Source organism: Emydura macquarii, unplaced genomic scaffold (assembly GCF_026122565.2).
Source record: "Emydura macquarii macquarii isolate MOO-44397 ecotype Brisbane River unplaced genomic scaffold, CSIRO-AGI_Emac_v2 contig_2531, whole genome shotgun sequence".
NCBI classification, from domain to species: Eukaryota; Metazoa; Chordata; order Testudines; family Chelidae; genus Emydura; species Emydura macquarii.
In genome coordinates, this window is record NW_027132668.1 from 7,848,494 (window position 1) to 7,863,607 (window position 15,114).

Consider the following 15,114-nt stretch of genomic DNA (forward strand, 5'->3'; position numbering starts at 1 on the left):
TTTATGGAGAATGTGAGAAGTTTGAGAACAGAAATATTTATTTAAAAGTTTTGTGTTAGTTCTTTCAGCTTGCAAGATGTTTAAGTCCCTCCACCCTGCCCCACACTGCAAAAAATATAACCTGGAGTGAAGAATTTTTAAAAGATTATGATCCAGAATTTGAGGAAAACTTTTTCACCAGGAAGCTGGAAGGATACTTAAATTAGAATTTCAAGAGATTTTCAGTGTTCTCAGATCTCTATTTTAGGTATTTGTTAACTTGAAGCAAAGCACCAGGACAGTCAACTCCATTTTAATGTTAGGTTCTGGCACATGCTGCATATACAAGTCAAATTTTGCTTGCAAATAATAATTTATGTTTTTGTCAAATAAAAATAGATTTTTATTTAATATCTGTACCTTACATCCATTAAGCAATATGTTCATTTAGATAGAAGAGTCATTAACCTGATATGGATACTGGAGTATCCAGGTCTTGCTCAGTTGTACCTGCTCTGGTTGCAGGTTGGAAAGCTATCCAGAGATGAGAATGTGGTATGGAGGGGCAAATGCAGTATAGGAATCATATCATGCTAAATTCTAATCTTTATCTGCCACTGGATTATTGATTTTGGTAACAGGCAGGTCATCTCACCTTTCTGACTGTTTCCCCATCTATAAAATACTGTGACACTAAGAACCCCTGTATTTACACCTCACAAACTATTGCAATAATCTCTGTACAAACTATGCCTTCTGAGGTATCGTTATGCTTGCATCATGTACATTCATTATGAGTATTAAGAGTTACGGATACATACTGAAATAACTAAAATGTGTTCAAACCAGGAGTGTCAAGGAGATGTTAAATGGGTCTATCCTAAACAAAAGAGTGTGTGTTTAGATGTGTCCATTCACATATAAGCAGTAAACAGACCCATCACACTAACAAGTGGGAGAGAAGAGAACATAGAGTCTACATCCAGCATGAAAGAGAAGCTTGGTCTAGGTTTGACTTTTCAGAAGAATCCATTTCAAAGGTTTACTGGTCTATAAAGTCGGGAGGGGGCGGGGAGAAGGACTGAACCTCAAGTGATAAGCAACTGAGTCAACTGACTGCATATATTATGTTACATATTATAGAATTGAATGGACTGAGGTCTTTTCTGAAAGCTAATGAGACACTGGTAGTTAATATCATTGTGAAATGTATATACTGACACTATATAAAGAATTAGAGACACACATTGATATTAGGCTTTACCGTCTGCTCAGACAGGAGGAAATGCCACAGCTATCTGTCTCCTATGTAAATTAAGCATGATAGAATCAGAAACATTGCAAACCCTATTTAACAGAAATCATGCAGGGTGATGGGAAGCCCTCAGGAAGGGAAGAACAGCATGAAATCATCCTACCTCTTGAAACAAGTCATTGAACTCTGGGAGATATAATCAAGGACAGTCATCTTTGACATTGATCAAGACAGACACAAGAAGCCACAGCTCTTGCAAGCTGAGAAAGATCGGTCCTTCAATCAAAAGGCTCGAAATATAGGTGAGAAATCTGCTTATGTAAAGACCTTCACCTAAGACACCAAGGGAAGCCAGCACCTTGTACTTTTGTGGAAGGCCCTGACTGAAGGAAAGTCAGCCATGGCTGGAAAGAGGAAAGACCGGTGAGAGAAACTATCTTGAACAAAGCCTGTACCGTGCTAAATTAATTTTTAGACTTCTAGATGTGTGTTTTTGCTTTTATTTGCTTATAACCCTTTCTAACTTTATTCCTTTTACTTGGCATCAGTCAGTCTATCTCCTATCATTAATAAATTTGTTTTATTTTATTATAAACCAACTCAGTGCGGTGTTTAAAGGGAAGGGTATATTCACCCCAGTTAAATTAATAAGCTGTGATGTGTGTGTGTCTCTTTAGAAGAACAAACAAACCTTGTTATTTCTCTGCGCTGTTCAGGAGAGGGCTGGACACTTCAGGGCACATGATTTGGGGAAATTTGGGGCTGTGGGTGTGTTGGGGCACAGTGCTGGTAGTGACCAAGACTGGTGGAAGCCAGAGTGGGGCTTTGGGGCTATAGATAGGCTGCTGGGGTCAGAGCGGCCAAACCAGGGCTGTCTAGCACACAGACACCTGCATGCTTATAGGCTGGTTGAGCGCAGCACAGGTTGGAAGTTACAGCAGTAAAGCATTGTAAGGTGCTCAGGGTTACAGGGCCTGAAGTGACAACACCTTAATGGTCTGGATTTGCACCCCTGGACCATGACAGCCTGGGACAAATACTTACCCTCTTTTCTCACGGGTATGTTGTAAGGATTAACTAGTTAGTGCCTGTAAAGTGCTTTGAACAAGTAGACAACTATATAAATGTGACTAATTATCATCAACTTGCTTATGGGCTCTTAGATTATTTGAATTCTTTCTCACTGTTGGCTCTGAACTCTCTGCAGCATTTCTACCCCCACTAGCTCTATAGAGTGAAGCTGTAGCAAATCAGTGCAACAGTCTAGTTGCCTCTCACAGGTGCGTAGCATCTCAGATGGGACCATACAAAGGGGAACTAGCCCCTCCTGCAGCCTCTGCTACATTCTTTTTAGCATGCTAGTTCAATCAGAGCTCAAGCTAGTATATCTGCTTGTATATCTGGTATATATCTTGTATATAGTGTATCTGGGAATTATACACCCAGCTCAAAGTATAGACGTACTTACAACCACAGCTAGAGAATTATTCAAGCCTAAAGCTGCCAATTGATGTACATATAGTGTCCCATCTAAAAATGATCTACAATGAACTTGTGGTAAAAGCATATTTACGATTGTCACATAACAGTTTTGGGGGTCTGCTCCCCTTGATACAGGAGGAACTCCCATTAAAGTGAATATACAGGAGTATGAGAAAGAGGAGAGAAGAGACTCCACTGAGTTAAAGAAATTTAAAACTATATCATTCAGGGCATTATTTGTCCAATAGCGGCCTCTACTGGTTTGTGCTAAAAACTGAATACTGAGTAAAAAAATAATTCTGCAACTGCTCCTGGCAATAAACACTAAACTTCATCCACAACAACTAATGAACTAACAGCCAACAGGGAAAACATAACCTCCACATAACTCAGTCACATTAAAAATCCAAAGTTATAAAAGTAGTCTACTGGAGAAAATCAGTCTGAGCGATCGGTATTATGGCAGCACAGTGTGCAAGCTATAATTTCCTGTTTTCATGCAACACTAGAATCCTGTGTATGGAAGTATTTGTATTTTTTAGAAATGTGCATTCAAAATATATGCCTTGGAGCCTTATCTTTGTTTTTTTTTGGTAGCTACTCCTTCCCCCTACTAATCAAGGATGAAGCAGCACAGAAAAAATCTGAACCAGCCCTAACCTTGACCTTCCTGTTTAACTAAAGGAAACAGAACCGGTTTTAAGGTTTTCATTGGTTCAGATAAGAAGTTACAGACACATTTTAAAACACCATTTCCTTCTCTCTGCCCCAGCTGCTTCTCCCTTTCCTATCCCATTGATGAAAACTATCACTTGACTCCCTTGCTGTTGTGCTTATTGGCCCTCTGCATTGTGAGTTCATGTCCCAAGAGTACTTTACAGAGTCACATGAAGTATTCTAAGTTCTTATCGAATTGGGGACACCCTATGATGTGTATGGGTATAGTTCAAAGTACAGGTGTGTGCAGCATACAGGAACACAGGAATTTTCATCCACGTTGCACCAGTGTAACATAAATAAGGATCAGGCTGGAATTGGCCTCAGTGGGAAGTAGGAACAGGGAGGTCAAACAGCTGGCGATGAGTTGGAAAGAAAGGAAGAACAACATGGCAAAATTGTCCTTGGGAAGGTGATCATGGGATGGGCATATATATGACAACTGAGTCTGGGGTTGTGTCATGGCAGGACTATTTAGAGGTCACATATGGCAGAGGCAAAGTAAAATGAAAGCAATAACATCAAATAGGTTTGTCTAATGTTCAAATAAAAATCCAAAACTTTGGAGGAACATATGCAGATCTTTCAGACTCTCTTGAAATTAGTCCATCAGTATTTCGTCTCTGTACACATTGAAGGTTAGTTTATTAGTATCCACCTTTTTTGTCTTCTGAAACCCCATCTAATTATTGTACCAGCCATAATAGCAGCAACAGCTTATTGTATTTGCCACCATAGCAATAACATACATCTAGGACAGGCTGTTATTAATGTTTTGCAGATCAGAGAGCAAGGACAACTGAAAAGGAGGGTGGATGTTCTTAACCCCATCCCTCTAGAGAGATGAAATTCTCTATTAAGCTGGGCAGCAGGCTCCTCTAGATTGCTCCACAAACACAAATCAGTATCAATTGATGTAGACAATATCACTGTGTGATGCATTTCCACCCAACCACCTGGTTGTGTTACTTGGCCCAAGGAGTAGCACTGTTATAGTTCAAGAAAAAGTTTCATATTGATTAACTATTACCTAACTGAACAAAGCAATGTACTCATATTAAGGACAATAAAAATTAAGGAGTACATTTTCCAAATAGCTCAGTAGGGGGTTAGGCATGTGTTTCCATAGATTGGACAAGGTGTCACATGGTTAATATTCTTGCAGGCTGCTTTGAAACTTTTTCCTAAATGCCCATAACTACTTAACACTGCATTTAATTTAGGTTTGATGGGTAGTTTTACATTCAATGCCAGGCACTTACAGGATGTTTAAAAAGAAAGATTTTTGTCTTAGGGATGAGTTTGAAGGGGAACCTATTTTTTTTTAAATTGATTAAATTTCAGACCGGTTGTGACTAATAAAAATGTGGTAAACACTTAAAGTTTGACATCTTTGAATAATTACAAAAATGTCCTGATGGAGTTTGAGAGTTAACAGCTCTAACAGTAATTTTGCATCACCTCTCTGCAGCACCTGTTTATGTAAGCTTAACCACCATAGGGCGCTTTTGGCCTTAGTGACCTATTTATTTTTAGTACTCCAGAAAATAGCCCCTCAAGGATAGTATGTCCTGCTTCAACCATCTGTACTTAAGTCAAGTCTGTGTCCACTCTTCAAAAACACTGCTGTTCTTGGAATATTTCTGACAAAGACAGAAGTTAATTTATGGTCTGAAGAATTTACAGTCAGTTTCTCATATGCAATATGAAAACATTTAAAATTTCTATCTTTTAAAGGATTCTGTCCACCAAAAAAATAACAGCCACAGTTTAAGTATTTAATTTTTTTAAAAAGAGGTAAGGTCTGTTAAGCAGGAAGCCTCTTTTAATAGCTATTACTATTATTTATTTGTTTGTGCAAACACTTGCTTAAATTTACACGTGTAAGAAGTTCTATTTAAGTCAATGAGACTACTCACTTGTGTAAATGTTTGCAAGAATGGGGTCTAGAAGAGACAGAACCAGATAGTGTGGGAAGAAAATCAATATGCACAATACAAGCAGAGAGGTCAGCGGGATGCCTGATCATGTTAGTCCTTTTATTTGTAATGTCAGCTTCTTATCCTCCACTTCATGACACCAGTGTAAACTTTTCAGAATGGAAACCATTCCTACATATATGATGAGAAAGCATCTAGTGCTACTGCATTATAACTAATCAATAATAACAAAGTGAATATTTAGGAGGTATTTGAAAGTGGTTTGGCAAACAAGTTGATAGGGCGTGTTCCAAGCATAAAGAGCAACATGGAAGATGTCAGAGAGACCAGTGAAAGAAAGACATGTGCATGAGGCTGCTGATATTGGTGGAGCAGAGGGAGTGAGGGGGGACAAGCAAAAGAGAAGGTCCAGTTAGAAGTGTAGGCAGGGGCTGTGCACTGTTTGTTGCTGATGTGTGATATAAGGGATCCATCAGCTAGATCTACTAGTTTGTGATATGTGGTGTGGAATAGGGCTAAGGTATGAGGTCAGGGGATGACATGGATTTACAAGTTGCTTCAAGAACTACAGATGTCCTTTAGACCCCCTGCCATTTTTGGGCTTTTACAATTATCTTTTACATTATCTTTTGTTTTGTTTTTAATCTTTCCCTGGTAAATATGTGAAAAGTGCACAAAGAAAAGGATTACTGACTAATACATGGAAAAAGTTAAATTGATTATGCACAAACTACTGTCAAAATGCAAAGAGAAAACTAACTGAATAGAGAAATATATGTTTCTTTTCTCATCTTTCAATTATAATGATTTTAGGTGTTAGTTATAACACTAATAGATACACGATTTTCAGATGTGAGGGTGACCTTTAAGCTGACACACCATATCATGGTTCCAGAGCTAGCTGCACTTCTGTCCTAAAATGTGAGACCTTGTGCCTTTACCTATCCCGGGGTGGGATTTAGCAATTCTCCCACGTTAGACTGGGCCCTGGGCTACTGTACCCTGCATATCAACTATTCTTAAGCTCCAGATTCAGTCTGAGTTCTTGCACCAACAGTTCTTTTCTTCAGGCACCTGTGACCAGAGGTACACAGTAATTGGAAAGCCTTCTTAGAACCAAAGTTCATTTGATAAGTTGAAACAAGCATTAGAGAAAAAGGATTTTTAAAAACAGTCTATACACATCTTACCTCAAGTTTTACCATCCCCTAATGGTAACCCAGGTAGGCCTAACTTCTTCAATCACCCCCATTTCTTCAATCCAGTCTGGTTCATACAAACAGCTCTCAAACATGGCTACAGTTTTGTTCTTCAGTGTTCCCAGGCTTTGACCCATCTGGTCAAAACCCATCCTCTAGGCTCAGTAGGAGACTGAGCCAGTTCCTTAGCACCAGTGGTCTGGCACTGTCCTTTAACAACTCTCAGTATTTGCAAGGGATGGCTATCTTGAGCCATTCTTTTCCTTCCTGCTTGTTTACCCAGACAAATTCTTAAGTCAAATCAATACAGCGTTGGGGTTCCCCAAGAACGCAGTTCGACTTGTCTCATCACTCAAGTTCCTTTATTTGGCATACAGCAAAGCTACACTGAGTTGATCAGACTCAAGCGTAGGGGATGAGTATAGGAAATACCACACATCCGAAAGCTACAAAGCAAACCTCTGCCTTTATATACATTCATTAGTTACACTGCATTACACATTTTGGGATTACCTTGGTTATTCTGTAGGTACCACTCCCTGTACAGCATTCTCTGTCCACACACTGCCCATGTAACCTCATCTTTATGCTCCCAGTTTATCTTATCCACTGTTATCTTGTCCATAGCAAATGGTTTCCTGGGTGTTCTCCCTTATCTTAGCTAATACAGACATTCTGTTGCCAGCCTGCAGATTCATTTTCCTTCCTAATTCTGTCTCCCAAGAAATGAGGCCTCACCCATGTCCAATTACTCATGTCAAGCCAGACCTACATGCCACTGCTTTTGTTTTAATTTTCTACATTAGCATATGTTTATTTGCATTATATTTCTGACTTTTTCTGCTCCCCCCGCCCACCTTTCTTTTTTTAAGTTCATTACCCAGCAACACATTTCCAAGACCACAGTACACAGGAGTTGTAATTATTTGAACCACCATTAATACGAGGCTTGAAGTCTGAACTGGGTGTGCAAGCTCACCCTCTATAGTACAACTCACCAGGGTATAATTCCACATTGTAATATGGCTCTTTAAAGCATCCTTCTGTAATTTTAACTTTGTTTTTGTTTTAATTACATTATTAAAAACTGTTAGAAAATATAAAATTTTTATTTTATTTTATTATCACAGGAAATTTAGGTGTGATACAGAACATAGGCCAATTAAAACATTAAACATTCTAGGCCAATTAAAACATTCTATGGATCCACACCAGAAGTGGCCTCTTCAGCTACCACACAATAGTTAGCAGCAGCATAGGCAGTTTTTAACTTTACTAACATCCCAGTATCTCAACCGTATTGTGTAATTTGGAGATTGTTCACCCAGAGTGAACCCACATGCTGGCAACTCTGTCGTAAGCCATTATATCTGCACGTGTAAGTGTCCCCCAGGTGCAAACAGCAGCACAAGTCTAGGGCTTTCCAGACATTGCATTGTCTTGCAACAGTATTTGAGAAGAAAAAAAAACTTCTTCCACACTGTATGAGCTGTAGTGCTTTCCAGTACTTTCACAGGTAACACTGTATCCAAGGTGATGGTGGTGGTGGTTGTGTGTTTTGTGTTCCACCTACACCTTCCCAGCCAAACTGCATGGTATTGGACCCTTGTTAATTTTCTGACCCTGCACCAACTGGTATTACTCTTCTGTACCAAATTTTTAACTTTTTTGTGGTGGTATAAGAGGGAAAGAAAAAAAAATCCGAATAAGTAGACCAGCATACAGAATTAATGAATTATTAGAGAGCAGATCCAAATCCATGTCACACCCCTTCAATGCTACTGTAAAAAATGAGTCTCTGATAGTCTTAAAAAATGTATGCGTAAAAACGATGACACTATAAAGTTCTTCAACAATATTTTCCCTTAAAAAAACTGCCCCCAAATTGAGCACACCTTGTATATTAAAGGGCCCTAATTCATCATGAAAAATTATGTGATTTTCTGGGACTAGCCAATTTAGGATTAAGATTGGCATACCATAAAAAGAAATGGGGAGAGGAAAAATAATCCTCTTGCTACCCCTGTCAGAGGGAGCAGTGAAGCGTCTTAGTTGTGAGGAGTCCTATTCTGCTTCCCTTCATCTTCTGCTGGAGCTGGTGGTAGCATTTATTACAGTTCTAGAGATGTGAAGAACTCCATTTGCATGGTTTCCGTGAGGTGTAGAGGAGGGAACAGTGCGTGTTTCTCTTATGTTTCTGGATTTTAAGAAATGCCTGCAGTTATGTGGTTAAGCTCAGCATGGAGCTGCTTCACTGGCATACCGCACCCCATATAAAGTCTGATTTACAATACAGAATGTTTGCTGAAGGCAAGGAGCTGGCTTTGACATCCACCTGTCTTTACATAGTAAAGAATGTATCAAAACAATAAAGCTGGAAGCACAGGATCTTCAAGCTCAACATACAGGATATTATTAGGCAAATCCTAGAGACTACTCCTATGTGCAGCAAAATAAACAATCATTAACAGCAACTGGTCAGAGATCAAGTACCATCCCTACTGAAACGCACAGCCAGAAGTGAAGACGTAGAGTTTTAGGAAGAACATTATTTATCTTTACTTAAAAGCTTAGAAACCAAAGAGAATTAAAACCAAATTCCATCTCATTGTCAATCTTTTACATGAACAAAGAAGTGTTTGTTTATGGAGACGCTACCTAATAATTTAGGTTTAAAATGTGACAGTTAAAAAAAAACAAAAAAAACTCATGAGCAAGTAATATCAACCAGATTCTAAATCCTGATTTTGCATTCAGATTTTATATTCCTATTTTTATCATTCAAAAAAAGCCACAAATCTTTTAATATGATTTGTATGGCACCCACAAACAAATGAGACAAAAACTAGAAATATTTACATCTATCCATCAGTGTTGCCAGTGAATCCAAAAGACCAAGTTATCATGTTATTTAAAAGTTTCATTAGAAACAAAGGAAGAAAAATAGTCAATAAACGTGTAAAATGGAAAAGGACAATAAGAAGAAGGGAAATAAAGGTTTGTTAAATTCTTGAGTGATTCAAACAGGAGAAACGATGGTTGAAAGAGTTTCTGTACTTTATCTACTATGTCTACAGCCAAGCCCTAAGATACAACCGCATTTGCTCCAATCCCTTCGACAGAGACAAATACTTACAGGATCTCTATCAAGCATTCTTAAAACTACAAAACCCACCTAGGGAAGTGAAGAAACAGATTGACAGAGCCAGATGGGTACCCAGAAGTCACCTACTACAGGAGAGACCCAACAAGGAAAACAACAGAACGCTACCGGCCATCACCAACAGCCCCCAGCTAAAACCTTTCCAACACATCATCAAGGATCTACAGCCTATCCTGAAAGACGATCCCTCACTCTCACAAACTCTGGGAGGCAGGCCAGTCCTTGCTTACAGACAGCCCCCCAACCTGAAGCAAATATCCACCAGCAACTGCACACCATATAATAGAAACACTAATCCAGGAACGTATCCTTGCAACAAACCCCGTTGCCAACTCTGCCCGCATATCTACTCAAGTGACACCATCACAGTGTCTACATATCTACTCAAGTGACAACCACATCAGCCACATCATCAGGAGCTCGTTCACCTGCACATCTACTAATCATGTGCCAATAACGCCCCCCTGCCATTACATTGGCCAAACCGGAATGTTTCTAAACAAAAGAATAAATGGACACAAATCAGACATCAGGAATGGTAACATTCAAAAACCTGTAGGAGAGCACTTCAATCTCCCTGGACACTCAGGAACAGATTTGAAAGATGCCATACTTCAACAAAAAAAAAAACTGCAAAAACAAACTCCAGTGCAAAACTGAAGAGCTGGAACTCATATACAAACTTGACACTATCAGACTAGGTCTGAATATAGACTGGGAGTGGCTAGCCCCCACTATGAAAAATAATGTTCCCTCTTTTGACATTCACACCTTCTTATCAACTGTTGTGAATGGCCTGATCCAACCTGACTGTATTAACCTCGTTAACACTCACTGCGATGTAACTCACCCATCCTTGCATGTGTATATATATCTACGAAACTGAAGTTTCCACTTCATGCATCTGACTAAGTGGCTTTCTGCCCACACAAGGTTATCCCCAAATAAATTTGTTAGTCTTTAAGGTGCCACAGAACTCTCGCTATTTTGCTAAAAACAGACTAACACAGCTACCCCTCTGGTATGATACTATATCTGATATTTTTAATAATTAACTTTAGTCATTTTACAATGTTCACTTTGCCCTTTGCTCTCAATGGGCAAAATTTACCTCTGGGCAGTGGGCCTTTACAAAAGCGATGTTTCATTTAAATCCCTCTTAAATCCTGGGAATATAAATGGGATTTAATCAATACATAGGCTTTGTCTGCGCAGAAGTGAATTTAACCCACTCAAAACAATTCCAAACCTAATTAAAACTGAGACACTCTCTAAGTAATGTTTGCCAAAATCTCATTTAATCTGCACCACTGGTACATGGATGGTACAAAATCTGCTGAATTCTATTCAGCTTTATGACTGAATGCAATCATTTGAAATATACATTTTTCATTATTTGCCTTTCATAAGAGCATATGGTATTTCCAACAGTTCAGCAACCATGCCATGTGAAAGGAATAGCATATAAAGCACAGCAGATTTAACTGGAAGCCCTAGGATATTCTAACCAATGACTCTGGGGAAGAGGTTGCCAATGTAACAGAAGGATGCAGGTTCTGCATCTTTAGCTTAAGTTGTAAAGTGATGGAGAGGCATGCATGAAACCAAAACATAGCAGAAGGAAGCAGACACTGAAGCGACAAAATTGTTACATATGGCCTCAACTTGAGCTGTTAGGCTGTGTGCTTTCTGGTACTTTTGACTCACTGTACAGTGACGTATGTCTATGATTCTATATAAAATGATGATAAATAATAACAGAGTTTCCCTGAAGCTTGGCAGAACCAAAGTTACAGAACCTCAGAAACTTTGAGATAGCAAAAGATGTATTAAATCCATCTCCCTGCCAGTGCAGGGTTGTTTTCTATTGTCTGGTTTAAAAATCTCACAAACAATGGAACTCAAGAGAAAGCTTCTTGGAAGAAAGAGTGGAGTTCTAGAGTTAAAGTAATGGGCACCCAGAGACGATGACATTCTCCCAAATCGGAGACCAGGAGGGATGGTCTATAACAGGGGTGGCCAAACTATGGCTCGTGAGCCACATGAAGATCTTTTACAGTAAAATGTGGCTCGTGGAGTCCCCTATGCCCCCTCCTCCATTCTCCTCCTACCAGACTGGGATGGGGAGCTCGGAGTTTCTGCCCTGTAGCAGAGGTGGGTGGCTAGAAGATTCTGCCAAGCAGGGGGTGGGGTCAGTAAGTTTGGCCACCCCGGTCTATAAGAAGGGAAAGAGCAGAACATACCAAGTTATCACATAAATGCGTGCAAGTGAGGCAGAAGTGAAGAGTGAGATGTTCCTGAATAAAACAGCTTTTATGCCCATGCATGGGTAAATTCAAATACACTTATTTAGATATTAGGTGCTCAGAGACCATGGTGATGAGGGCCACATAAGCAGATATATAGTTAGATTTTAAATAACTTTAAAACATGGGTCATCAGCTTATTAAATTAAAGCAGTGAGTGGCACTGATCACTTCATGCTGGCTTCTATGGCCCTGCTTCATCAAGTGTGTACACGATACATATTTACTAGATAGCCAAGTTACCATACACACCGCAACTTACCTTCTTCTGCACGCTGGCAAAAATGCTAAGAAACGACATTAAGTTAAGCATCAGACCTAACACTGGAAGCCGGTGCCTAACTCTCTGGGTCACAGGGTCCCTCAGCAAAGTCAGTGACTCTCTCTGTGTTGTAGCTACCACACATGAAAAAGTAGGATCAACTGAAACTTATTCATTGCTTATTATTTTGTTATCTACCTCAATGAAATAAAAAATTAAAAGGATAGAACGGAAAAGAAAAAAATGGGACTGACCCCTGGGTATGGCTAAACAAGTGAATTATGAAAAATAAGAGGCTATGCAAGGTCATTGTAGGTAAAAATCTTGTGGGTTGTATTTATAATTAGTGTAGAGGTCAGGGTGGGCTCCCGTATTCGGTTGATTTTTTGTATTGTACTTATTCCATTTCTCTTGAATGATACAAACAACTGAAATTTCCTATTTCCAGGAGAATCAATGTTAGGTATGTAGGATTTTAATCTTTAATTTTCTTGGATTAATAGAAATTTTAGCTTTTTTTTTTTTTTTTTTTTAAATAGAGGTGAACATAAAATAGCAACAAAAAAGCCCTTTTATTTTCTCACAGAGAGCATACTGACCATTGTTAGACTAGGTGCTAATGACTCAGAAATAAAGCCATATGTTTGAGACATCCTGTCAATTCTTTACAATGGGTAATTTATTCATTTCTTCGGACTAAGTACTTGTGCTACACCTTAGCTTTTTAAAATTTATATTCCGGGAATGTGTACACATTATTAATTTAACAAACATGTTTTAACGACAGCTGTGTTGGATAAGAATAAATACACGTTACATTGCCCTCTGGGTGTATCCCACATCTTAACAGGTAATTTACTGAGATAAAAAGAACACATTTTACAGTAAATAAAACATGAAAGAGAGTGAGAGGACAGAACAAAATTTATATGCTGCAATTACTTCCTTTGAGTGTTTTGAAGCCTCTTACTGTTTTTGCAGGAGCCTATCCCAAACTCTGACTGAGTACTTTCCCCCGTTCTATGAAACTTACTAAGGCCTCTGTTTTGTCAACCAAAGCTGACTTTGGTCGACAAAACTCTCTCATGTAGACCAGGCCCAAGAGTATGTCTATACTGCAATTAAAAACCCACAGCTGGCCTATATAAGCTGACTCGGACTCTGGGGCTCTGACTAAGGGGCTGTTTAATAGTGGTGTAGATGTTTGGGTTCGTGCTGGAGTCTGGGCTGTAGGACCGTGCGAGATGAAAGGGTCCCAGAACTCAGGCTGCAGCTCAAACCCAAACATCTACACTGCAATGTAACAGCCCCTTAGCCTGAGTCAGCTGACACGGACTAGCTGTGGGTTTTTAATTGCAGTGTAGACATATCCTAAGGGTGCCTGTATCACTTCAGGGTATTGATGCTTGACATTGGATAATATAAATGGGAGTCCTCTTGCATTCTGTACATATCCAAAGATATTCTGTACATACATATCCTCTGTACAAACATATATATATATATATATATATATATATCCTCTGTACATATCCTAATGTATGGTGCCTGTACCACCTCAGGGTATTGATGCTTGACATTGGATAATACAAATGGGGGTCCTCTTGCATTTGCCCACTTATTAATTAGGAGATATCATTTTCCTGGACTATCACATTTCCTGTACTACTTCATTCAGCAGTAGCTATGATCACCCTGTAAACAAATGGAATTGTGAGAGACAGTTTCCTCTGCATTCTCTACAAGACCCGAAGACTAGCCCTGCAGGGAATCATTTTTAATCCCCATGAATATTTCTAACTGATCTAAGATTAAGGCCAGGTCTACACTACAGATTTATATCTGTATAACTACGTCACTCAGGGGTGTGAAAAATCCCCATCCCTGGGCGATGTAGTTATATACTGACCTAACACCCCCCCCATGCAGATAGTTCTAGGACAACGGTAGGGCTTCTCCAGTCGACATAGCTACCGCCTCTCAGGGAGGTGGATTCACTATGCCAACGGGAGAAGCTCTTCTGTTGGCACAGGAGAGTCTTCACTAAAGCGCTACAGTGGCGCAGCTGCATCAGTGCAGCTGAGCCCCTGTAGTGCTCTATGTGAAGACAAGCTCTTATGGTCATTGCTCTGTACTGATCCTCAGTTTGTTTGAGGTACTTTATTAACATCTCTTAGGGGAGCCTAACTCCTGCAAACACTTAAGCATGTGCATAACTTGACTCAGATGGCAGTGCCATTGATTTCAAATGGGACTAACTCCTGTGATTAAAGTTACTCATTTGTGTAAGTGTGTGTAGTGTCAGGCCCTTAGTTTTTAAATATTTTTATTAGGATGCATCTCCCCAGTAAGTTATATGCTTCCATGTATTGTTGCTTAAGTAGCCATGCATTGCTGCTTGAATTGTTGTTGCTTGGCAACTGCACTACTGCAAAAACTTAAAAAGCAACTTGATGCGGCTTGATTAAGCTTTAGTTTTCTTTACAAGAAAAGCAAAGTAAAAACCGCAAACTCCATCCTTTTCATAAGATAAAACCCTATTTTATTTAGTATCATCTGTCAAAAATCTCAGTAGCTGCTAAGGATAGAATAGTTTTAAAGGTCTTTTTTAAACAGACGCTTAAACACAGATACAGATATATACACACACCACCTGCATCTCATTATCAAAACAGGAGTTGTAAAGGGATTAGTTACCACTTATTCATAGTCTACACTCTACAGCACTCATCCTTAATCCATAAAGTGCACTGCTATAGCAGGAAGTTGATAAAAATTTGTCACAAAAGAGCTTTCTATTTAACATTTACA

At 39.2% G+C, this 15,114-nt stretch overlaps 1 protein-coding gene across 11 annotated transcripts in view; it reads right to left on the reverse strand.

Annotated features, from left to right (window-relative positions):
- MCF2L (MCF.2 cell line derived transforming sequence like) overlaps positions 1–15,114 on the reverse strand; it is a 260,528-nt gene that overhangs the window by 65,411 nt on the left and 180,003 nt on the right. The gene's annotated exons all lie outside the window — the stretch shown is intronic.